General features: G+C 36.3%; 1 long non-coding RNA gene across 1 annotated transcript in view; it reads right to left on the bottom strand.

Moving 5' to 3' along the window:
- The window catches only part of LOC106975193 (uncharacterized), a 42,839-nt gene extending 18,261 nt beyond the window's left edge, over window positions 1-24,578 (bottom strand). Inside the window, exon 1 of the long non-coding RNA XR_001430273.3 lies at window positions 24,111-24,578. This is a non-coding gene — a long non-coding RNA (uncharacterized LOC106975193). The remainder of the gene's footprint in view (window positions 1-24,110) is intronic.
- Window positions 24,579-24,876: the final 298 nt, after the last annotated feature.

Genomic DNA, 24,876 nt, shown 5'->3' with positions numbered 1-24,876 from the left:
ATTCGATCGACCATTCCACATCAAAATAACATCTTTGATCCATGTAACATATTCCTAGGAGTTAAACCTTACTGACCTTTCTTAGGCCATTTGTTTCTTTTCATTCAGTTGATAAGAACAAACATTGAAGAGCCATGTAGTACAAATCTGACAATTATTTCCCACCACAGGAAGGAATTTCTAAAAGAACGGCAAACACTATGATACAGACACTGTAAAATATGACCACATAGTGCCATAATTAATCATCTGACTGATAGAATTGTGGATTCTAAACTGATAGAACACTGAAGATAGTCCAGTGGCTTCAAGTCATCTTTAGCTTAATTCTTAGGGAATCATGGAAGAATCCCAGATGCCAACACAGCAAGAGGGTACATGGAGACTGGATAAATTGACTTTGGGTTTGGAACCCTTGATTCAACTACAGCTGTATACTTGTATATGTATTATATATATGTCTTTCTTGTAAGCTCCAGAGAAAAAGAATTTAAGGCAGAAAGAATGTGGGAAAAGGGAAGGGATAAAGGGAAGAAAAGGGAAAAGAATTCTGTGCCTAAAATTCATTTGAAATCACTTATTTTCAACCAACTGCCTGGATGAAATCACTTATTTTCAACCAAATGCCTGGATGAATGAAAGGAGAGTAGAAAGACTGTGGGATTTAACATTTTGTGCTATATTTAGTATTCTCTTAAAATATCTAAAATCAAATGCAAAATTTCCTTTGAATATATCCTTTCCTGAGAGAAGTTTTCCATTATCTTAGTGTTGTTTATTTCATGTAAACTAATACCTGAACTTATTATATTAGAGTCTATTTACCCATTGCTTGCAAGCTCTGAGTTACTTAAGAAAATATCTTCCCTTAACTGATAATGAAAACCATTATCCAAAAAATTATTTCTTACTAATCTGGAGGCTACTAATCTGGAGTTTTACTTCCTCATCTGGGGATGATTAATATGTTTAATATAGGGAGAAAAGGCACTTGAAATGAATAAGCATTAAATTGACACTACAATTTCATTTGTAAAAATAGAGGAAAAGATTGTGATTGGAACTTTATTTTGAAAAATAAAACCAAAATTATAAAAATGTGATTAAATATAATCTAATATTTAACTAAATTTAGTTTACAATTGCAAACATGGTTCAATTTTTAGAAAAGACAAAGAACATTGTTTTCTTCTTGGTGCAATTCACTGACAAACTTGTACTATTGCGTGATATCATATCTGCACAAAATGTGTTTTTTTTTCAGTATGATAATAAGGAGGATTATTCTTGCAAATACACACATGCTTAATCAATCTTTGCAAAGCTCTCTCTTAAGTCTTTGATTTTTAACAATCATTCTCTTTTGAAACCCCTGCCTATCCTTATTTTTGTTAACATTTTCTTCTCCCATTGTTTATTGCTTATTTGCCAATGACTTCACATGAGATCTAAGTATTTCTCTAATATCCTTCTCATGGTCTCCATGGAATTCTGTATCTTTTGCAAAGCTCAAAGTTTCATTTGGCAATAAATTTGCAATATATTGGCCTTCCAAACATCCAAGAATAGAAGCAGGCCAAGCCACAAAGAGAAGGCAAGCTGCAGTAGAATAGATTCTACTGTTAAAACAAGATGGGGATTAAAAGATGTTTGAGGGAAAACTAAATTTCTGTGTGGTTTCTTCATTCATGATTTTTTAAGACTCTCTATGTAACCTTATAGTGCAGCTCCTTGGAAGGCAAAATACACAGATTAAAAAAGGACCTTCGAGGTAAGAAAAATGAGGTACAATTTAATTGACCTTTCAAGATACTTTAGAGAATTAAGAAGACAAAACTAGTTCTACATTTCTTATTTTAATTTGTCTTTACGAATCTTGCTTTATGTAGATCATGCAGTCACAATTCCTATGAAATCATTTGTAAACGTGATAGTTCAAGTAGTTGAATATGTCTGTATTGCCCTCTAGATAGTATTAGGGCTACTTCTAGGCAAAGCTGTGATGTAAAATGAGAAGATACTAGTGTTTATCGTCCTCCAAATTTCTGTTAGGTAATTTTCTTAGGTGCTTTGGTACTTGCTGTCCTTCTTTTCTGTCCTGCTGATCTCATTTTTCTGATTATCTATGGTTGCATAAGAAACCACAACACAACTTGGTCATTTCAAACAATAATGTATTATTATCTCTCATGATTCTGTGAGTTTATTGGATCTAACTGGGTGGTTCTCACTTGCAGCCGTATATGTAGTTTTAGGCAGATGTCAGCTAAGGCTGTAATCATCTCAAGTATATTCTAGCTGGACATCCAGGTTAGGTGTGGCAATGATTAGATACATAAGGATAATTGATAAAATAAATGATATTAAGGATAGTAAGAGCCTAGTTTCTCAGTGTTGGACTAAGGAGTTACAAATAGGGAAGGGGCAAAAACTAGAATGAACTCTATGTTGTTGCATTTAAAGTGGAGATATTAATGTGAACTCTTTATATTCTAGATAAATAAACTACATATGGATGTAAGTATAAATCTATATGTAAACATATATCTCTACCCCCACACCTAAATAAATATGCATATGTAAAAATAATAAAATATATTTGTGTGTATATGTAACATATATAAATATATTTCCTATCTTTTTCCACTGGGCAGCTAGGAACCAGCAACCTCCAATAGTAATGAGAACACCTAGCACCCAGATCTTAGTTTCTAAATATCACTGTACACTTAAGGAAAGTAGAACTCCTTGGACAAGTAACTCAATCTATTACTGGACAGGAATATTGCAATGTGAACCTGGACAATCATGTGTCAGAAAGAAAGAAATTCTCAAAAAATGATGGAGAAATGTCCAAAGGACAAAAAAGTGCCTTCAAAGGAGACCCAGTGACTAAGTCTTGGACAAGTTTAACATTAAAGTAAATAATGAGGATATTGGACTGCAACTTATTAAATAAAACAAGAATCTATCAATCCACACTGATTTAAATAAATGAATAAATTGAAGTTTTAACGAAAAATGAGATATTTACCCAGCCTCAAATACTTGCTCCAATAAAATACTTAATTGTAAAGGGGGAAAAAGTAACTTTATGATAAGAAGCCTGCAAGATACCACCAAAAACAAGTGATCAAAGTTAACATCATCAGTAACGGAACAAACCCATGTGTCACCTAACAGGATGAAAGAGAATAATGCAGAGTCGCTTTTGTGGTATGTCTGCTCAAGTTGAAAACCTAAATTTAATCATGGGGAAACATGAGAAAATCCAACTGAAAGAATTCTGGAAAATAATGTCTATAATCTTCAAAAATGTCATGGTTGTGAAAGTCTCAGAAAGACCACAGAACTATTCCAGACTGAAGTTGTTTAAAGGATTATGACAGCTAAATAGCATGCATGATTCCGGACTGGATCCTTTTCTTACAGAGAACATTATTGAGACCATTTGAAAAACTTGAATGGAATCCAAGGATTATATGGTAGTAATGTATCAATATAAATTTCCTGGGTAGTTGTCTTAGGGTTATATAAGAGAATATCTTCGTTCTATAGTAAAGTGTGCAGGGATGATGGAGCATCGTGTTAGCCTCTCACGCTCAAATCGCCCAGGAAAATGCTATTTGGATGATTCTTAACATTTTTTAACTTTGAGATTGTTTTGAGATAAAAACATTTTTAAAAAGTTACAACTGGGGCGCCTGGGTGGCTCAGTCGGTTAAGCGGCCGACTTTGGCTCAGGTCATGATCTCGCAGTTTGTGAGTTCGTGCCCCGCGTCAGGCTCTGTGCTGACAGCTCAGAGCCTGGAGCCTGCTTCCAGTTCTGTGTCTCCCTCTCTCTCTGACCCTCCCCTGTTCATGCTCTGTCTCTCTCTGTCTCAAAAATGAATAAACGTTACAAAAATTAAAAAAAAAACTTACAACTGCAGAATCATTCAGCAACACTCAGTGTTAACAAGATAAGAGTAAAAGTTATGATTTGTAATTAGTTATGCAGCATCAGGAAGCTATCTCAGCACAAACCACAGAAGTGTTATGAAAAGGATATCACGGACCCAAACCTGGAAAGCTCACTCTGATAGGATCATTCTGTTATCAGTACTGGTACAGGTGGTCCCCAGCAGGCCACTAATCCTAAGTGTGAAGGAATTAGAAATTCATATCAGACACTACCATACAGATTTTAGAGTTTATTGTAAATTCTATGTTTTTCTCCTAAAATATGGGGTGCAGTGATTCTAAACCATATTATTTTCTAAAAAATCCTAAGCCTTCCATGAAACCCCTAGGTGCACATATTACCAGAATATGTGCAAATATATATTTCAATATAAATTCCTGGACTAGAAGGTCATATATAAGCCCCAAGTGGACAAAATTAAGAAAGTGTTTTCCCATACAGAATTCTGTCTTGCACATTAATCCTTTCTAAACTTGCTATCTATGATATTATACTCAAAAATACGTGGCTAAATTGAATGGTCTATACATATTTATGTAATACAATTCCCAAATTAAGTCTACAAAACTTGATTATAAATGAAGATCTAATATAAACATTCTTTGGATTTTAGCACAGGAGTGATGCCTTGATGTACACTTAAGGATAAGAGGAAGGTAATTAATAATAAATCACTCTAACTTCAAGAGTCATAAATCTATTTGCACTTTAAAATCCCCATTCTTCTAAACTACAGCTTAATGTTTCTTTGGAAAGTGATGAAATTCACACAGAATCAAAGGATTAAGTTTCTTTGACTCACTTTGCTCTCTTGGAGAATGGGAGTTATCAGTTTTAATTGAAGGAAGACTAATTGAGGGATTAATTCCCATTTGTTTAATCCTTTGAAGATTGTTACCCAAATACAATATTATTAATATTTATTCATCACTCTCAAAAGCCAAGCCCATCACAAATATAAACTCCCTATAATCAACCTTTCATTTACAAGCGGGATGAGACTAATTCTATTAACAAAAATTGAAGTAAAATGTTAGATTCCAATAATCCCTCCAAAGGTTGCAGCAGTTAAGATCAATGATTATGACAAATATATTATGCTACAGTCCTTAGTAAATTGTTTTATCTAGAGACATTATAGCATACAGAATATACAGAACACAGAATATATAGAATACAGAATATACCAAAATCTATGAGACTTGTTGCATCCTTATTTTACAATTATATAATACTGTTTTCCTTAACTATTCCATAAATATAGATTGGTGCTTACTCTGAACGCAGCTTCTTGAATCTTCCAAAGCTTATATCAATTAATGGAATCTTTCTTTTAAATTGAATTTTTGCTTTCATTTAATTTTGCTAAAATTTTTGGAGACATTGAGGGAAACTATATGCATATATGCTGGAACTTCCAAAAATAATCTCTAAGTTTTGCATTTAGATAGCATTTTTCTTGGTTTACCATGACAATAAATAAGATTCCAAATTGAATAATGGACCCTGATGTGCTCTTGTAACAGTACTAAAGGAATTTATCAAAGAAGAAGGCCAATATTACTTAAAGCACCATGCGATACTCTTATTTTATTTTAGATGTTCATAGGACTCTGTAAACTAAATGACAATTTATTTTATCTAAGACCAAAGTGAATTCTTGGCTCCTTTAAGTGGAATTTCATATGATATCTGAATACATCTGCTGTCTAACAAACCAGTCATACAAATGTTTATTGAATGCCTTTCGTAATCTCAACTCACTGATAGATGTTGCACAGAATAGAAGAGAATTTTAAGCACACCATTGCATTCCAAAAATGATTCAAAATGCCATTTTACAGATAAAAAAGAAATAAGTTAGTATGAATTAAAAATAAATGTAAAAAACTATTAAAAAGGATAGGGACACAAGGACACAAAATGTTTTATAACCAAGTGCAAAAATGTAAACTTCCTTCCCAACCTCATTCCATGCATTCATTCTCTGATTGAATTCATTCTCTGATACACTCAATCCAGTCATACAACCTCATTATAGATTTGTCAACTACCAGTTATTTGAACTTGGTCTTCTCTTTGCTATGTTCCTCCAGCTTAGAATCCTGACCCTCTCAACTACAACAGTATTCTGTGTTTACTCTATTAGTTCTCCTCCTCTACTGTCTTCAAAGCACTTATCACTTTGGGAAATTATTATTTATTTGATAATTTGTGTATTTATTGTCTCTGGAATTCATTAGAATGTTGGCTACATAATGACAGGGACTCCCTCTTATACTACTGTATGCCTACTTAGCAAAATGTCTAGCACATCTTAGATGCTTAGCAAATATTTGTTGAATGAATGCACTAGATATAGAAAACTGTTATCATGTCACTCCCCTATTCGACAACGTTTTATATAAACATCAACAAGTTCAAATCTCTTTAAAATTGCCATGAATAATGGCTTCCATAATAAGGATCCATTCCACATTCTGTATTTACCTATTGTCCTATATCTCTTAGCCATCATTACTCATATTTAATTAAACACTCTTTTTGCAGGAATTTCCTGCATATACCCTATTTTTTCCTACAACATGACCTTTACTCATATGTTTTCCTCTTTCCGTCTCCACCTATTCATATCACATCTATTCTTCTAGGCACGGTGACAACGTTACTTTTGAGAACCCAAGTCACTTTGTCTTCAGGGGCTCCTTCCACCATCAAAATATTAAAAATTATTCTATTTGTATAAAAACAAGCACAATCCTGGCTGAGTTTGTTATTATATATTCATTACTGTTATATTAAATTTTTATGATATTAAAATAAGTTAAAAGTATTTTAACTATGGACTCCTAGAAGTATCATGGGTCCTAGATATTTTGTTTATTGTGTTTTTAGGATAGTTCTTCCAAGCACAGTTTAAATATCAACTCATCTTGAAAACATTTTCTGAGCACACCCCCAATACACACACACACACACACACACACACACACACACCATGTGCCTTACATTTTCTTTCCTCTATTTTCGAAACACATTCTATGGGTTTCATTGAACTTAGTAATAGACTGAAGTCAAAGAGTGTAACTAATTCGTCTTTATTCTCCTCAAAGTTTCTGTCGTAGAGCTTGACACTTTCTAAGCAACAATGAGTGTATTTTGGTTTGAGATTAATTCAGGTACTAATAATATGGATTCTTATAGTTAAGGAAGTTTTCAGTAAAGAAAACTTTATGTATGTATGTATGTATTTTAAATGTTTATTTATTTTAGAGAGAAAGAAAGTATGTGCACACAACCTGGGGAAGGGCACAGAGGGAGGGAGAGAATCTTAAGCAGGCTCTATGCTGCCACCGCAGAGCTTGACGTGGGGATCAGTCTCATGAACCACGAGATCATGACCTGAGCTGAAATCAAGAGTTGGACACTTAACCCACTGAGCCACCTAACCACCCCAAAGAAGACATTATTTAGATGGCCCTAAAGGCATTGTTAAGTGTCAGAACCTAGGTCATAAACTATTGAATATGTAAGATAGAAAGATTTTATGGATCACATCTGCTAGAATAATAGATGATGAAGTTGGGTACATAAACTGGGCCCAGATTATGTAGAACCATGAATTTCTGACAAAGAATTAGGGTCTTGATTCATTAAGTCATGGAGAGATGCTAAAGATTTCTAAGCAAGAAAGCAACATGATGAGAATGGTATTTTTAGAAGATTTATCTCCAGGTTGGGCATTGCAGGGATCAAAGCAGGGAAAGTCAGAGGCAAAGAAACCCGAGAGATTATAGAAGTTGGCCAATATGGCTGGACTATATGCCAAGTTCTAGTTTAGTCTCTTCTTGCTTGGTTTTATTCTTAATTTCATTTTCATGTAAACACAGGCATTTATTCAAGGTTGTCATTTTCTAAGTTACTTCTAAGTTTATTACAAAAAATGATAAACCTATAACTGACTTGATGTATCCTTCATCAGAAACATTAAATATTCTTCATTAGATGAAGCAATAAATGTCTTTTTAAATATCAGATCCAAACAGTCAATAAATAATCAATTTTTAAACAAACAATGTAGGTAACTCCTTTTGGTTTAGGCCATAGCAAATAGAAATTGAAAATCGTAATGAAAGTAACTATTATGTCGGTGCCAATTTTCAGTAAAAGAAGTGTTAGTTACATTATTTTATGTAATTATATCAATGACTTCTTAGTATTACATTAACTTCATTTTATAGAAAAGGAAACTGATATGTTAAGGCACTAAGAAGAAATCTGGGGCATCTGACACAGAGCCTACCTGCCTTCCATTGATCTCCTCAAAGAAGACAAAGCATATACGTGATGCTATTATATCAGAAAGTAAGAGAGCTGATGGCACAAAGTCCAAATGGCTTGCCAAGAAATAAGACCTCATGGAAAGGTTGAAATTGTCACTGAGCTTTGAAACTGTAGCTTGTTCAGAGAACATTTGGATGGAGAAAACAACATGAATACAAATGTGGAGGAAAGAATCATCTTGTCATATGATGGAAAAATGTGTAAAGGGTAGTATCAGAGAAAAATTGGGTGTTGAGCTGGATAGAGAATTGAACTGGATCAGTGAGATATAGCAAGATAGAAAAGTGGGACATCAAGAAAGCCTCCAAGATGTATAATTAGAAAATCAAGTGTCTGGTCCAACCATCCACTAGGAGTAGGAATACAGAAGGAAGAATGCAAGGGAAGGAGGGCTGATGAGGAAAGACACAATGAATTTAGTGTTCAATATGCAGTATTCACATGCAGTTATTCTTCATATGGAGTTGTCCAGTTGACAGCTGGTGATGGTAAAACACAGCAAAACAGGGAGACAAGAAGTTCCTGGGGTAATCCATTACCAAAGAGAATGCAGACATTTATCAGGGAAGGCTGGAAAAATACAGCCACATCTTCAGAAAAGGAACATTTAGAAAAAGAAATGTTTTATATATATGTTCTAGTATATATTCAAGTAGAGAAGACATATAAATTCAAGTATAGAAGGTCAAGAAAAGACTGTGGAGCTGGTTAAAACAGAAATAAGGTGCAATGTGTAAAAATATGATGTTCAGGTTTTCTCCATCCATCTTGCATAGAAGAAACAAAAGGGAAAGATTTTAAATTTTGCTGTCGGTAGTATTTACAATAGTAATGACTACCCGTGACCCGGAAGCTCTTTGTATGTAAGGTGCCAGGGATGACTGGTCAAGCCTACAGTATGCCAGGTGTAGAAACGGGTCTTTGCCATGTACTCTTGACTTTTAATCCTCTCAAAAGCTCATGAGATGGTTATGATTATCATCAGGTTGGAGAGGCAGGACTTGAGGCCATACTACTTGTCCACTGGATGGGAGAACCAGTGTTCAACCTCAGATTTGCCTGACCCTAGAACATGCACTCTTACCTACTATATCGTAAACTTCACTAAATTCATGGGCTATAGTACAAACCAGTATGCTGGAGTACAAAACGGTAATTAAATGGGTTCCCAATTAGAGTTCACATTTCACTACAGTGCAACAAAGATGAGCTCCTCTCCATTGTTCAGTAACAGCGAATTAAAGACATTTAGCATATATTAGAGTAATTGAATACCCCCCCAATTCCATTTCTTTTTTTCTTTCCAAATCTTTTAAAGTGACTATATAGTGTGCAAGACTACACGTCTTGTCTTCCAATCCTTTTCATAAGCAAGCAGAAGTGAGATGTAAATTGCAAACAAACAAATAAGAAATAAAGGAGTTTCTTCTTCTCTGGTTTTCCTCAGTCTCTGGGCAAATTTCATTTAAATATTTTATGGTACAGTCATTCCTTTCCTAGCTTTCAGATGGTGAGCATTTTAGTCATTATTTTACAAGGCCAACACGTTTGTTGACTGAAGCAGTCATAGAGAGGCCAAGAGCAATAATTCTTATCATTTTATTCTGAGGGAGTGAATCTATTTTATACCATCTTTGGCTACAATGTAAATCTCAGAGAGAATCAGAAGCTAGTCTGTGTTTAAATGAATTAACTTCATACTGAAGTAACCATGATAGTTTGGGTCATAAATTAAGCTGATTTAAAAGAATTCAGCCAGAACATTCCAAAAATGGTTACGGAGCCAAGAGACTGAGATCTTTTACTTTTAAAGGAAGTAGTTCTTAAAAACATTAGCTAATAAACTTCATAGTTTTTGTTATTGGCATAACATTATTGGTGTAGTGTAATTTAGAACCCCAGCAATGAAAGAAAGCTATACGACCATTATGAGCACACTGTAGTTATCTTTCTTACTAAAAGCATATTAAAAACCTTTTTTCCCTCAGTTTTTGTCAGAAGAACTGAATATATTTTCTCCTGAAATAATGAAATATAGGGAAAGAATACTTTTATATTAGAAAAAAACTAGAATAATAGCACACATATTTCTTTTTTATTTTAGGTGTTTCAGCAAAGAGCTGTCTCTTATAATTGAGATTGCATTATTCAGGTCTATTAACGAAAATGTTTTTATTAGCTCTCACTAGGTTATACAAGTATAGGTAAAGATACGCATTCCTGAACCTCTTCCTATGTGCTTTTTTTTTCTATGTGCTTTACATATATTACCACATTTTCTTAATATGGATCCTAGTTGATAAAGAAACAGGTTCAGAGGGGTCATCATTTACTCCTGTGAGTGGTCAATCAGTTTGTGAGGGGCCCAGCAAGAATTCAAACCTAGGTAAGCACTGCTTGGCAAAATTATTATGCTTACTATACTATTTTATTTTTAAAAAATTAACTTTGTTGAAGTATAACTTACATATAATAAACTATATACACTTTAAGTGTACAATTCAATGAGTTTTGACAAATGGGTGCACCATTATGGGAAGATACAGAACATTTCCACCATCCCCACAAGTTCCATTCAGTACCAATATGCCACCTCTTCTTCTTCCCTTCTTCTTCCATTCATAGGCTTTCTATAACTAGATATATATTTTTTTATTTTACTACATGCATGTTCTGTTTAATAAGACAACATTACCACAAAATGCCAAATCCACATTTCTTCGTCTTCTGCAGTAACTTGAAACAATTCGGTACTTCTGTTAATATCAGATAATATTACCAAATCTAACACCTTACCAGATAATAGAGTAGTTAGTTTAGGGACCAAAGGATCAATGGCAATAAGGGGGGGGGGGAAGTGCATATAAATTTGTTTTGTAAAGTCAACTAAATGAAAAATTAATCCCAGAAAGTGTTAATAAATTTAATATGGTCTTATGTGCACCAAAGTAATAATACCTGCCTTAGAAGGGTGATCCCTAGGTCCAGATAATCTGGACTGCAGAGTCATGGGATCATAAGTCTCCTGTTTTCCAGACATGATACTTTCAGCCTCCTCTATTCTCCTCCTTGTCTATCAGCTTCTCTGCTACTTTCCTCCTGGGGGACCTAAGACTCTCCACACACCTTTCATCTTAGGTCATGAACTGCTTGTTCTGACCAGTGATACAGCCACCAAGTAAGAGAACCAAGTTGCTATAAGGCTTGGCAAACCAGTGTGAAATGTTTTAGTCCTTTATTATACAATTGTTGTGGTTTAATTAAGAGAAACAAATAATGATTCATAAATGGATGAAGCACTTTGTTAAATAGAAAAACAATAACAACATTCAGATATTTAAAGCAAATGTAATTTTGTTTTCTATGACTGATCTGATTTTCCTTTGAGATCTTCATCTCTTTGGTAAATGAGAAAACAAAACACTTTTTTCAATTTCTGAACTATAATATCTCATTTCTTTCCTATTAAACTACCTCTTCTGGTTGATTCTGTCTTTCTCAGTTAAGGCTTCTGGATGCCCTCTCTTCCCTCATGCTTTTTGGAGACAAATAAATGAACTTTCTAAGGTTGGCAGAGGTTACAAAGAAGGATGTTCAAAAGCACAATGTTTTCAGGAAAATATCTCTTAGCCATAGATGTTCTTTTATCCTCTCATCAGGTTTTGTCATCTCTCTCCACAATCTGACAGAGCTTATAGCTTGGGCTCCCTACTTCCCCTTCTTTTCTGCATCACATCTTGCTTCTTCTGAAGGGCTTAGCCTCAAAACAGAATCCATTCCACACACCAGGGAAGGAGCAAAAGATCTAGTCAGACCTCTGGCTCCAGATCCCTCTGTGGAAGCTATAGAGATTTGGAAATTCCCTTTATATTGCAGCAATACTAAAATTTTAAGGCTGTTGTCTTGCTAAGAATAAAAAATACAATTTGCAATGCAAAACTTAGTACTGATGTTCCCTCACTCTTTTCTTGTTTTATTCTCTGATGTAGTGATGCTAATCTTCCTCAAGGCAGAGTAAAGCAATATAAAGGATAATATATTAAAAAGAAACATCATATGAATAGACGTATCAAAATATATTACCATCATTTCATTTATAAATACTGTGGAGAAAAGAAAAAGAAAATATTACATCTTTCCTTAATATTGTTCTGTGTTTCCCTTTCTAACAGGGTCAAAACTTGACAGCCAGGCATTTGAATTTTCCACAAATTTATTCATCTCATCTTGAACTATTCTTGAGACACATGTTAAACACATGTTCCAAACACAAGAGATTAATCATTGTTTCTCTAAACAATGTTTACTTTTCTGTCTCCATATCTTTGCTCAAGCCTTTATCACTACCTAGAAGGTCCTTCCTTTTTCATTCATTTGGGCCAACTCAGATCTTATCTCTACCATGAAGTCAGGCAATATTGAAAACCCTCTGTCTAGGACTCTTGCATATCTCTATTATATATTGTATCTCCATTATAACAGCTTCTTTTCCTTTTATGAATTAGAGATACTTCTTAAAGGATCTGTCTCCCACACTAAAGTGCGTGGCTGCAGGGCAGGAACTGTGAACAATTCACCCCAGTTTCACCCACAATACCCAGCAAGGTGCCTTATATGTATTACATGATATGTGGCTACAGTTATACATATCTGTGATGTTGGGTGAATGCAAATGAAAGGGAGAAAAATGTCTTCTTCTTAGTTATTCCTTGTAAAATTCAAAAGAAGTATGCCTGGCCTTTTGGAACTAAAAGGAACCTAGTATAATAGAAGTCTCACCCACAGTATATATAATACAGAGGACTTCACAAATGACAGAGAATTTCTTCAAAAAGAAAAATACTTTTCTATCAACTAACATATTAAGAGAGTCTACTTAGAAAATTTGCTTTAAAATCTCTATGACTTTTTCAAGTAATGCATTTTCTTATGCCACTTGGAAAACTACATGAAAACTACATGAAATTAGGTATTCAGATCTTGATATCTAAATATTGAAATAATATAGATTATTTATTGTAACTTCAGAAGAGTAATTACAGTACTTAAAAGGTCAAGGATAGTAATTCAAAGGAAATCAAAAGTAAAATCTTAACACAGACTAATTTAGTCTAAAGAGTATAGCTTAAAGTATACTAACATTCTTAAAGAGCGGGAAGGCAAGATGAGATACTGTTTTTAGAATATAACTAGGAATAACTTAAGTAGCCAAAACTGGTGTGATGGATTAGTTAGGTAGAAAGTAATGGCAACAAATTTTTGTTGGTTGGATAGGATAAAGGTCGAAAGCATATTCTGAACAGACCACATCATCTTTGAGACATACACCAACATTTATGTTGACATAGTGATAGCCAGAATGACCAAATGGACCCAATGCCCCCCAACCTTCACAGGGCCATGGGTAAAACATACGGAAAGTGAAACAAGGATTGTAAGAAATTTTAAAGAGAAATTAAAAATAGCTCGGTAGTCATACAAGTGTTAAGAACCAATCTTAAATAAATAGCAAACACAATCTCATTACACAAGAAAGGATGTAATACATATTTGTTGTAATACATATTTACCAAAGTTGTAATACATATTGACCATATTGCCCAGGAGCATAGTCCTTATCCATTACTTTACGCCATCTCTCCAAAGCAGCGTATGGAAAGTTGTTCTGAGTCAGACCATTTAGTGAGAAATGCTCTCTGACAGCAGTGCCAAGGAACATTTTCTTGATGGATATAATCAGTCACAAAATCCTCTATTCCCACCCTCATGCTTCATCCCGTCACTAAATATTATCTGTACTTCTATTATGTGCAAGACTTCATTCTAATTTCCATTTTCCAGACGGTTGAGTCATAGCACCTGTTCTTAAGAAATCACAATCTGGCGCACCTGGGTGGCTCAGTCAGTTAGGCATCCAACTCTTGATTTTGGCTCAGGTCATGGTCTCACAGTTTGTGAGATGGAGTCCCATGTTGCGCTTAGCGCTGACAGCACAAAGCCTGCTTGGGATGCTCTCTCCCTCTCTCTCTGACCCTCCCTCCACTCTCAAAATAATTTTGAATAAAGAGAAAAAGAAAACACAATCTACTCTGAGACAAAGAGATACCTCTACTCTAGGAGAAGAAATAAATGCTACCAGAATTTCTTTCAGCGTTTCATAGAAAAGAGATTATCAAATATTCCAGCTCAGTGCTCTGTGCACAATCAATATTGGTCAAATAGATAAATGAATAGATGAATTCATAAATCCAGAAATTTAGCTAAGTTCCATGTAAATACATTAGAGATTTTCAGCCTATATCACATCTGAAGCATAAATTAGCTCTTTATTACATACATATATGTACATAAAAATAATGCCTTGCAAGCTTCTGTGAGTAACACTGCTTCTTATGATGCTTGGCCTATCACTAAATGTCTGCAACACATGCCATTTTGTGCAGTTTGATAACATGCCTCCTTAGATTTAATTATTTAAGACTTTTTTAAAAAATTTTTCAATGTTTATTTTTGAGAGACACAGAGAGACAGAGCGTGAGTAGGGAAGGGCACAGAGAGAGGGAGACACAGAATTCAAAGCAGGCTCCAGGCTCCGAGCTGTCAGCACAGAGCCTGATGCAGGACTCAAACCCACGCACCGTGAGATCATGACCTGAGCCGAAGTCAGACTCCCAACCGACTGAGCCACCTGGGCGCCCCTAATTATTTAAGACTTTAAATGTAATAGTTTCCTCTTTTTTTCTTCGATGATTCTATCTCCGGCTGCCCTCCTATCCTTCTGGCTTCAAGTTTTCCATCTCCTTTGTGGCCTTCTCCTCTTGTATCTGTGCCTTTGTTCTTGCCAGGGTTCTGTCCTTGGCTTTCTATTTTCTCCATTGTACATTTTTCTCTAAGTGATAGCATCTGGCCCCATGGTTTCAGTGACACTCTTGTCCACTTACCATTCCCACATCTAGTTTCCCAGGTCAGATATATGTCCTAAGCTGAGACCCATACATCTACCTGAGTACTGGAAGGCTCTATCTGAATGTCACGACGCATAGACACCTGACACTGAACAAATCCTATAAATGCTAGTGCCTAAATATTTCTGGATTCCATAACCTACGTATTCTGCTCACTGCTACTCCTTTGCTCGAGTCCTTTATTATTTCTCAAATGGATCTGTTCAATATCACTTATCTGATAATTCTATCTCATGCTTACTTTCTCACCAATGCACTGGGATCCATTCTCCACACCACTGAGATCGATCTTTAGAAAACTAATCTGATTTCTTTACTTCCCAGCTGAAAAGAGTTCAATAATAACTCATAACTGAGAAGATAATTAGCTTGGTGTCTGCTGGCACTTAGGATCTATCCACTAACTACCTTTCTGCCTTCACCTTTGATCATACTTGTTGTTCTCTATAAAACAATTATTAGTGACCTTGCCAGTTTCCAGAACGTCCTCTTTTGTTTCTATATCAGTACAAGTGTTTCTTTTTCCACCCTTTCTCTATCCTTCATCTGATTAATGTAAATACTCATCTCTGAGTTTTCTCTTAGGATACCTCCTTCAGAAAGCCCTCCTTAACCATTGCAGCTTTCTATATACTGCACCAAATGCAGCAGACAGAATGTCATCTGTGATTAATCCTTGTTGTAGGTATGAATGTTTATCTAACATCAGTTTAAGGCCTTGAAGGCCTTTTCTTGCTACTGAAAAAAACTGACTGCAAAGATGATATAGGTTAAAATGACTGTAGCCATATTTGTTAATGGTTACTGATCTAGGGGTGCCTGGGTGGCTCAGTCGGTTCGTTGAGCATCCGACTCAGCTCAGGTCATGATCTCATGGTTCATGAGTTTGAGCCCCACATCGGACTAGCTGCTGTCATCACAGAGCTGGCTTGGGATCCTCTGTCCTCGTCTCCCTCTGCCCCTCCTCCACTCATGCTCTCTCTCTCAAAATAAATAAACATAAAAAAAAAAAAAAGAGTTCCTGATATAAAGTTTCAACCCTAGCTCTCTTAAGTACCAATTTGGTGATCTTAAGTAAGTGTTTTCTTTTTTGTTTTGTTTTGTTTTGTTTAAACCTCTAAGCTTTTTCCCCTCTAGAGTGGATATAGTTCACTACTTCATTGGCTTTTTATCATATGAAATGAAATATTAAATGTGAATCACTGGCTGAATTGCATGGAATTCAATAATTACATATATGCCACGGTAACTAATGAAATTTAATTTCACAGCGCTTTGTGTTAACATTAACCTCCATAGCTCATTTCTGACCTCAGGTATTTTCTTCTACTGACTATGTATACAGATTCATCCGTATACAAGTTGCTGTTGCTAGTTCAGTAATCCCTCCCCTCCCAGTAGCCTGTCCTCTGTAACTATTCATCTTCTCTATGTCCCCTGACCAAGCTTTGAAGCAGGTCATCTCATTTATTGATCAAATCATCTCAAAAGGTGGAATTTTGTCAAAGATTCAAGAAAAAAAAAAAAAACACAGTCACTTAAAATTGAATGTCAGATATCACTCCTAAATTTCCTCAACCATTACTCTTGAGTTGGAGTTTCAAAAGTAGAATCACACTAAAGAATGCACCTTGTCTTTTCCCCAGCAGGAGAGGGGAGAGGATATGTGAAATGGCAGCTGTAGCAGCTTTGACTTCCGTAAAGGTCAATTAAATTTAAAGATACAATCAATGTGTTATTTACACGTGATTTGTGTCTTTCCTATAAAATCAATAGTAGAGTTGCATTATCACTCACTTAATTTCTTTTTTTGCATGTATTTATTTTTGAGAGACAGAGAGAGACAGAGCATGAGCAGGAGAGGGGCAGACACAGAACCCAAAGCAGATTCCAGGCTCTGAGCTGTCAGCACAGAGCCCAACGCGGGGCTTGAACTCATGAACCAAGAGATCATGACCTGAGCTGAAGTCGGATGCTTAACCAACTGAGCCACCCAGGCACCCTGCATTATCACTCACTTAAAGACAAAATGTAATTACTTTTTATCCAATCCCACTAGTCTTTCTTTTCTTTTTCTTCTTCCTCATCTTCTTCTTCTCTTCCTTTTCTTTCCAAAACAGTTCAATCTTAAAGCCACTCAATGTAGGTGATGAAGGTAAATATTTGCACAGGTTTCAGGGGTAGGAAAGAAAGGGAGTCCCCTGAAAAGTAGTGTTCTAAGTTCAAGCAGGGTAAGGAGGGTGTTCTTCCCAACAACAGCCAAGCATAAAGTATCACAACCCAGCAATGTAAAACAGGATTTCACATAGGGAAGAGTCTGGCACAAGAGGCCCAACAAGGTAAGAAGGGTATTTATGCAGAAGGAAGGTGGCAATGGTGATGGCATAAAGGGAGGTTGATCAAATAAGTAATATATTTAAGATAAGAGGATCCTGCTTCCGCATTGCCACAGAAGTCAGTTCAAATATAGAAAGAAAAAACATTAGAATTAACCTTGTTTTGGAATTGGTGGCATCAATGTGAAATAGTAGTCTTCAATAGGTAGATAAAAATGGAGAAATATGGATGTAAATATATGTATCATGTGTATACGTGTATATTATGTGTGCATATGTGTGTTCAAATGCATGCATATATATACTCTAGCTTGTCCACCAAGTGGTATGAGACTAGTGATACTCTTAATAGTCATGAATGTCCATGACTCCCACTCAGATCTTGGCTTCTAAATACTATTCGCCACAGATAGGAAATAGGGCTTGTTGGAGGAAAGGCCAATTTTAGGTCTTAAGGCAATACGAGATGAACACAGAATATCCTTCTGTGCCAGAAACTAAAGAATTGCTCAAAAAACAAATGATGGAAACATGTCAAAAAAACAAAGTAGTAACGTTGAAGGATATTTATTACCCAACTAAGGAAAAATTGTGCTTTTGGCATAAAAATGGATGTAGAAGTCAATGGAACAGATAAAGAGCCCAGAAATGGATGCAAACATACATGGTTGATTGTTTTTCACCAATGATGCAAGAAAATTCAGTGTGGAAAGTATAACCTCTTCAGTCAAGATGCTAAAACAGTTTTGCTATATATATATATATATATATATATATATATATATATATATATACACACATACATACACTCAACTCTTTAAATCTTCACATCATATTTTTAACAATCATAATGGACCATATACTTATGTGTAGGAGCAAAACCTACCAAATTTCTAGAAGAAAACATAGAGTAAACTCTGAGTGAACTTCAGTTTAGTGAAGGTTTTATTAAATACAAAGCAAAGCAGAGTAGTAATCATTTAAAGTTTTTGAAATTTTGGACTTTAGAAGCAATTTCCTTCAAAATTAGGGAGAGAACTTGAATCTAGAATATATACAGCATTCTTACAACTTAATAAGAATAAAACATCCCAAATGGAAAAAAAAATGTGAACAGATGTTTCACCAGTGAAGACATATGGATGGTAAATGAGTACATGCAAAGATGCTCAACATGATTAGTCATTAAGGAGATGCAAATCAAAACCACAAAAAGATAATACTACACACTCACTACAATGTCTAAAACTTTAAATACTGGTCATACTTAAGTATCAGTGAGGTGGTGAAGCAATCATAACTCTTACACACTTCTGGTGGGAATGAAAAATGGTATAGGGTTTTGGAAATGGGTAGCACATTTTTAAAAGTCAATAGGGCCAAGCCATTTCACTCCTAGGTATTTACCCAAGAAAAATGAAAGCATATGTTCACACAAAGATGTGTACACAAATTTTCACAGCAGCCTATTTGTAATAGCCTAAAACTGGAAACAACCCAGATATTCCCTAGAAGGTGAGTAGATAAACAAATTGTGGTATAACCATATAATAGAGTACAGCTCAACAATAAAAAAAAAGAGAAATACCAAAATATCCACTTAAGTTTTTTCATTGGTATCATGCCTTCAACTATAGGCATTTAGTACCCCCTGCCCAAAATAATGAATTACAGAGGCAGTTAAATCTCAAAATCATCATGGTGAATGAAAGAAGACAGGCAAAAAATAAAAGAATACATAATGTATAATTCTATTCACATAAAATTCTAGAAAATATAAACATATCTTTCTATATCTAGTCTATAACATAATAGCCCGTCATCTACAAAAGTGCCATGAAAGGTAAAGAAAGACCAACAAACTGTTCCAGGAATGTGAAGAAGCATGGCAACTAAATATGAACAGATGAAAGCATGTTTGCTACTAAGGCATCACTGGGACAATTGGGAAGTTTGAGTGTGGGGTAAGGACCTTGTGGGAACCTCTGACAATACTTGAATGGAATCTGATTAGATGTAGTGATGTGTCAAAATCTATCTCTTGGTTCTGTTTGTATTGAAGTTACATTGAAGAATGTTCTGGGTTGTAGGAAATGCTAAAATATTAGGGGTGATGGAGGCACATATTTGGCCACCTACTCTCAAATGCTTCAGGAAAAATGAAATTGTTCTTTGCACCATACGTTCAATTTTTCTATAAATTTCAATCGACAGATGGGTAGATAAATATAGATAGGCATAGATAAAAAGATTTAAATTATCAGAATGGGCCAAAATAATAAACAAACAATAATACTTTTTTCTATACAGCTATCTATTGAAATTTATAGAAAAATTACAGGACTTTTTTCAATAACTCCATCTCTTTCATCTTCCTTTCCCTAACAAAATGTCTCAAGATCTCCACCCTACCACCACCAAATGTATATACATTTCTCCCTGGAGGAACTCTGCCATCCTCCCCCAGCAAAGGTCTACAACAAGGTGGCCTCTAGATTTAATCTGACACAGAGATGCATTATTGGTCTACAGAATCTGTGCTTGTTTGTTTTCCCCTATGCTTGTTTCATCATCGTATTTTAGAAGCAGACAGTTCACTTTCTAGTTTTACAGGTCCAGAAATGAAGAGAGATTCTGCTCTAGGGTAGATCCCCAGAGTCTTATTTGTATCTGATTAGATGATGATATTTGGGATTAGGGGGTTGATGAGAGCTAGATGAGATTTTGAACTTGAGTTGATTCTGTCATACATGGAGTCTTTGAGGGATGTTGGGATGGAGTGGCTGTATTTCCCATGTGGGATGGATATGAACCTTTGGGGCCAGAGAAGGGACTGGTAGGCTGCAAAATGTACCACACGCCCAGACCCCCTACCCTAGTTCAAAAAGGAAATATTTACAGAAAAACTGTAGAAACTATGAATGTTACCTTTTTCAGAAAAAGGGCCTTTTAAACCATGATTCAATTAAAGGTCTTGAGATAATCCTGAGTTACTGGGTGAGCCCAAATCCACTGATAAGTTTCCTTATCAGATAAAAGGCAGAGGGATATTTGAGGCAGACAAAAGAGGGCAAGATACAGATATAAAGAAAGGGTGTCATGTGAAGACAGAGTTGGAAACTGCAGTGATGTGGTCACAAGCCCAGAAAGCCAGGTCAGCCACCAAAAGCTGAAGAAACAAGTTATCGCCTTGATTCCTCAGAGGTAGTATAGCCCTAGTGATTTCAGACTTCTGGCACCATGCTGGAGCCTGGATTTATAGGTGGGCAAAACTCACAAAGCCTCTCCCTCAAGGCATTTATACATTAGTGGGGGAGACATATGAGAAATATATCAGTCATCAAATAGTGATATGTGAATTGATGGGAAATAAAGCGGGAAGAAGAATATATAAATGCTGTTTGGGTTGATGCTATTTTTGCTTAAAACTCTTAATTATCCGCAATATCCATTTTCCTGAATGATACAAGGAAACATGGCTACCTGAGTAAAACTATATTCCTCAGCCTCCTTTGTAGCCAGGCCATCTGACAATGTCTTAACCAATGGAATGTGAAGAGAAGCAATGTGTACAGATTCTAAGATACATACTTAACAAAGGATACCTTTCTTTCCTTTCCCCTTCTTGGTGGAAATGTGAACCAGCCTGAACAGGGACTCTAGGGAATGGTAGAGCCTCCAAATGGAAGGAATCTATGTTCCTGAATATAGATGTTTGGAAGGGGAGGTGACTCCTTGTCTATTTCTGGAATGCTATGCAAGAGATAAGGGCAATTCATTTTTTTTAATCTCAGTATTGGGTCTCTTTGTTTCGGCAGCTAAGCCTGTAACCTAACAAATAAATATTTTAATTTAGATGGTGAAGGCAGGCCTTTCTGAGCAGAAGCCAAGCAGACTAAGGAACCAGAGGTTGTAGAGAGGCAGTAGATTATGTTGAGAGTTGTATCTGCCCCAGTTTGGGTGGCTTTAAAAGCAAATTTTGAGGTAAAGGTTTGGGTGCAGGTGCTTGTTTTGAGAGGTGATCCCAGTAAGCACAGATGAAGGAGTGGAGAAAGAAAGGGGGAAAAAGAGATCAAAGAGATCAAACATGCCAATGAGCAGGTCACCCCTGAGAGCCTTGGGAGCGCCATACCTTTCAAAACCCTCTGAGGAACTTTAAGGAACATGTCTCAGAACTTTAAGGAGCATGTCTCCAAGAGATGAGGGACAAGGTATTTTACCCACCATACCCAACGTCCACAGAGAGTTTTCTCTGGAGGCATTAAAGACCTGACACCTTTAAGCTTTACCCTGCAAACGCTGAGCAAGCCCCCAAACAATAATCAGAGAAAGCTCTCAGGCTGACAAGTATACATACCAGGGGCCTGTGGTGGGAAGCTCTGAGCATGTGGAAACTTACTACTTCTCCCACAGATGAATTCAGAAGTAAGCCAAGGGACCATGTGGCAGGACATTAACAGTCCGATAGCAAGGGGCACCTGGGTGGCTCAGTCAGGTAAGCATCCAACTCGATTTCTGCTCAGGTCATGATCTCAAGGTTCTTGAGTCTGAGCCCCACATCGGGCTCTGTGCTGACAAGATGGAGGCTGCTTGAAATTCTCTTTCTCCCTCTCTCTGCCCCTCCCCTGTTCATGCTTTCTCTATCTCTCTCAAATTAAATAAATGAAACTTAAAAAAACAAAAACAAAAACTGTCTGATAGCTAAGGTTCAAATTCTGGCTCTTCCACGTACTAGCTGTGTCACCTAGAGTCAGTTGCTTAGCCTCTGTGTCTCAGTTTCCTCATGTATAAAATGGAGATAATTATAGTACTCACCCACTTCAGAGGCTTGTTGTATTATATATTATCAGAGATATGATGCACAATAATTAGAATACTGCTCTTCATATGGTGAGAGTTATTTGTTAGTTTATTTTTGTCTGAGACAAGAAATAAATTTATTAATCTAAACCATATTTGGGGCGCCTGGGTGGCTCAGTCAGTTAAGCGTCCGACTTCGGCTCAGGTCATGATCTCACAGTTCATGGATTCTAGCCCCGTGTTGGGCTCTGTACTGACAGCTCAGAGCCTGAAACCTGCTTCAGATTCTGTGTCTCCCTCTCTCTCTGCCCCTACCCTGCACTGGCTCTCTCTGTCTCAAAAATAAATAAACATTAAAGAAAAATTTAAACCATATTTATTATTGAATCTTCAGTGTTTGTCACAAGCTGAACAATAGTAGTAGGTATTATATAAATGTTTATTTAATGAGTAGGCAAAAAAAAAATTTTTGACTGCTGCTAGACTTTTTGGATGTATGTAGGTATGTATCAGAGGGAGACCCAGACTGGTCACTTCTCACCCATATCCTCTAAGGACTATCCAGAAGACTTGTATAATATCACCCTAAGATGAAGTCTACTGTGGGGCCAGTGATTAACCTTGCTTCATGAAGGATCTGAAGTATAATTTAATAGAGTTTCACAAGCCTCTTTTCTTGGGTAACTTCCACATTCTCTTGGGTAATTTTCACATTTCATGGGAGGCTCAGTTCTGAATAAAACTAATGAAGTTTCTTGGCAAAATAGAAGAAAATCATGGTCCTGGCCGCTGGTTTTTTAAAGAAACCCAACAGTTGTGCCAGTGGTTAAGAATGGTGCCACTTGAAACCAAGCTAAACTTGAAAGGTTCCAGAAGATTTCCCCAAGAAACAAAAAGCTGAAGAAAGGCCAGGGAGCTTTTGTTACACCTATGGAACGGAGAATCCAGATGTAAGTACTGAGAAAAGAAAAGATGATACTCTACACGGCCGGCATAGAGACACCAGTGGCCCATCGTGGAGGGTAGAGGACACCTAACGGAGATGCGGAAGAAAATGAACATGTATTGAATGTCTAATTAGTCCTCAAAACCTTGCACTTAAAAGTTACAGAAGCAGGGCGCCTGGGTGGCTCAGTTGATGAAGCATCCAACTTGGGCTCAGGTCACGATCTCGCAGTTGGTGAGTTTGAGCCCTGCATTGGGCTATGTGCTGACAGCTCAGAGCCTGAAGCCTGCTTCAGATTCTGTGTCTCCTTCTCTCTCTACCCCTCCTCTTCAAAGATAAATAGAAAACATTTTTAAAAATTAAACAAATAAAGTAAAAATTGTAGAAGTGTTTTCATGTAATCCTCATGATGCTGTCTTGAATAATATTATGCATTACGTCATGTTAATCTATCTCACTCCCAAATCCATGCTCTTTGCAGACAATTTTAAAGGAGGGAGGGTGTCATATGGTCCCTAAGTATGAGCTGTGAACTACACCCAGAATGCTATGAACAAACTACTGAAGAATTTGCAAAAGTGCATGAAAATGAGAAAACCCTTATAACTCTATGGCTGCCAGATCTTGGTCATTTCATGAACTCAAAAGCAAGGCTGGAAACATCAGTGGGCTTCATCCCTCTACAAGTATCTTCATAGTGAGGGTAAAGCTTCAGAACATTCCACAAAACAGAGAAAATCATAATAATGTCTTACCAGATGTCCAGGTCAATTTCAGATTCCAGAAACGGCACGAGAGGTCCTGCGATGTGACACTATTAGAACTCAAGTTCTCCAGAAAGGTGAGGTGGTAAAAACTTTGAAGCCAGCAGTAATTTCATGGGAAATCATGGTCGTGAGCATTTACTCCACTTTCGTTTGGTTCAGCTTTGCACTGAAAGTACTTCAACAAAGAATCCGTATGAGCCACAAAAGAAACAGATTTTGAATTTAGGTAGACTGCACCATATAGATAAGCATCTCGGTTTTGTTTTGTTCTGCTTTGCCTTTTGCCTTTTCGGTCAAAGGGTTTCAGTTTGTTTCCGTTTTTTGTTATCATGGTTTTTGGAGGCGGTGCTTGGATAGTTGTTTGTTTTGACTATTTTCCATCACTGGGAAATACAAATAGGTTAAGGAAGTAAGATCAAGGTTTAAAGCTCTGTTAAAATTTCTTCAGAGATGCTGGAGAAGAGAGAAGTGCCAGGGTTTGGAGCGTGCAACTGCATCCAATAACAATATATCAATTGTCTCAGCAAGCACAAAGGAGCAAGGGGCAGTGCTTTCCTTTCAGATACTTGGTCTGCAAAACTTCTTTGGGCGGGTTTTCTTTGTATTTTCAGGCAATAAATTTCCTGATGACATAAACCTCGTCATCTTGTTTCACGTTGTGGAAACGCCAGGCCAGCCTCATGTGTTGTTGAATTAGGGAGAAAAAAAAATATTATTTGGATTTCTATTGACAACAACAAAAAGTTTTGATTGG

Source organism: Acinonyx jubatus, chromosome C2 (assembly GCF_027475565.1).
Source record: "Acinonyx jubatus isolate Ajub_Pintada_27869175 chromosome C2, VMU_Ajub_asm_v1.0, whole genome shotgun sequence".
In the NCBI taxonomy this organism is placed as follows: Eukaryota; Metazoa; Chordata; class Mammalia; order Carnivora; family Felidae; genus Acinonyx; species Acinonyx jubatus.
Note: the sequence above shows the minus strand (reverse complement) of the source record. Positions and strands in the feature narration are given on the sequence as shown.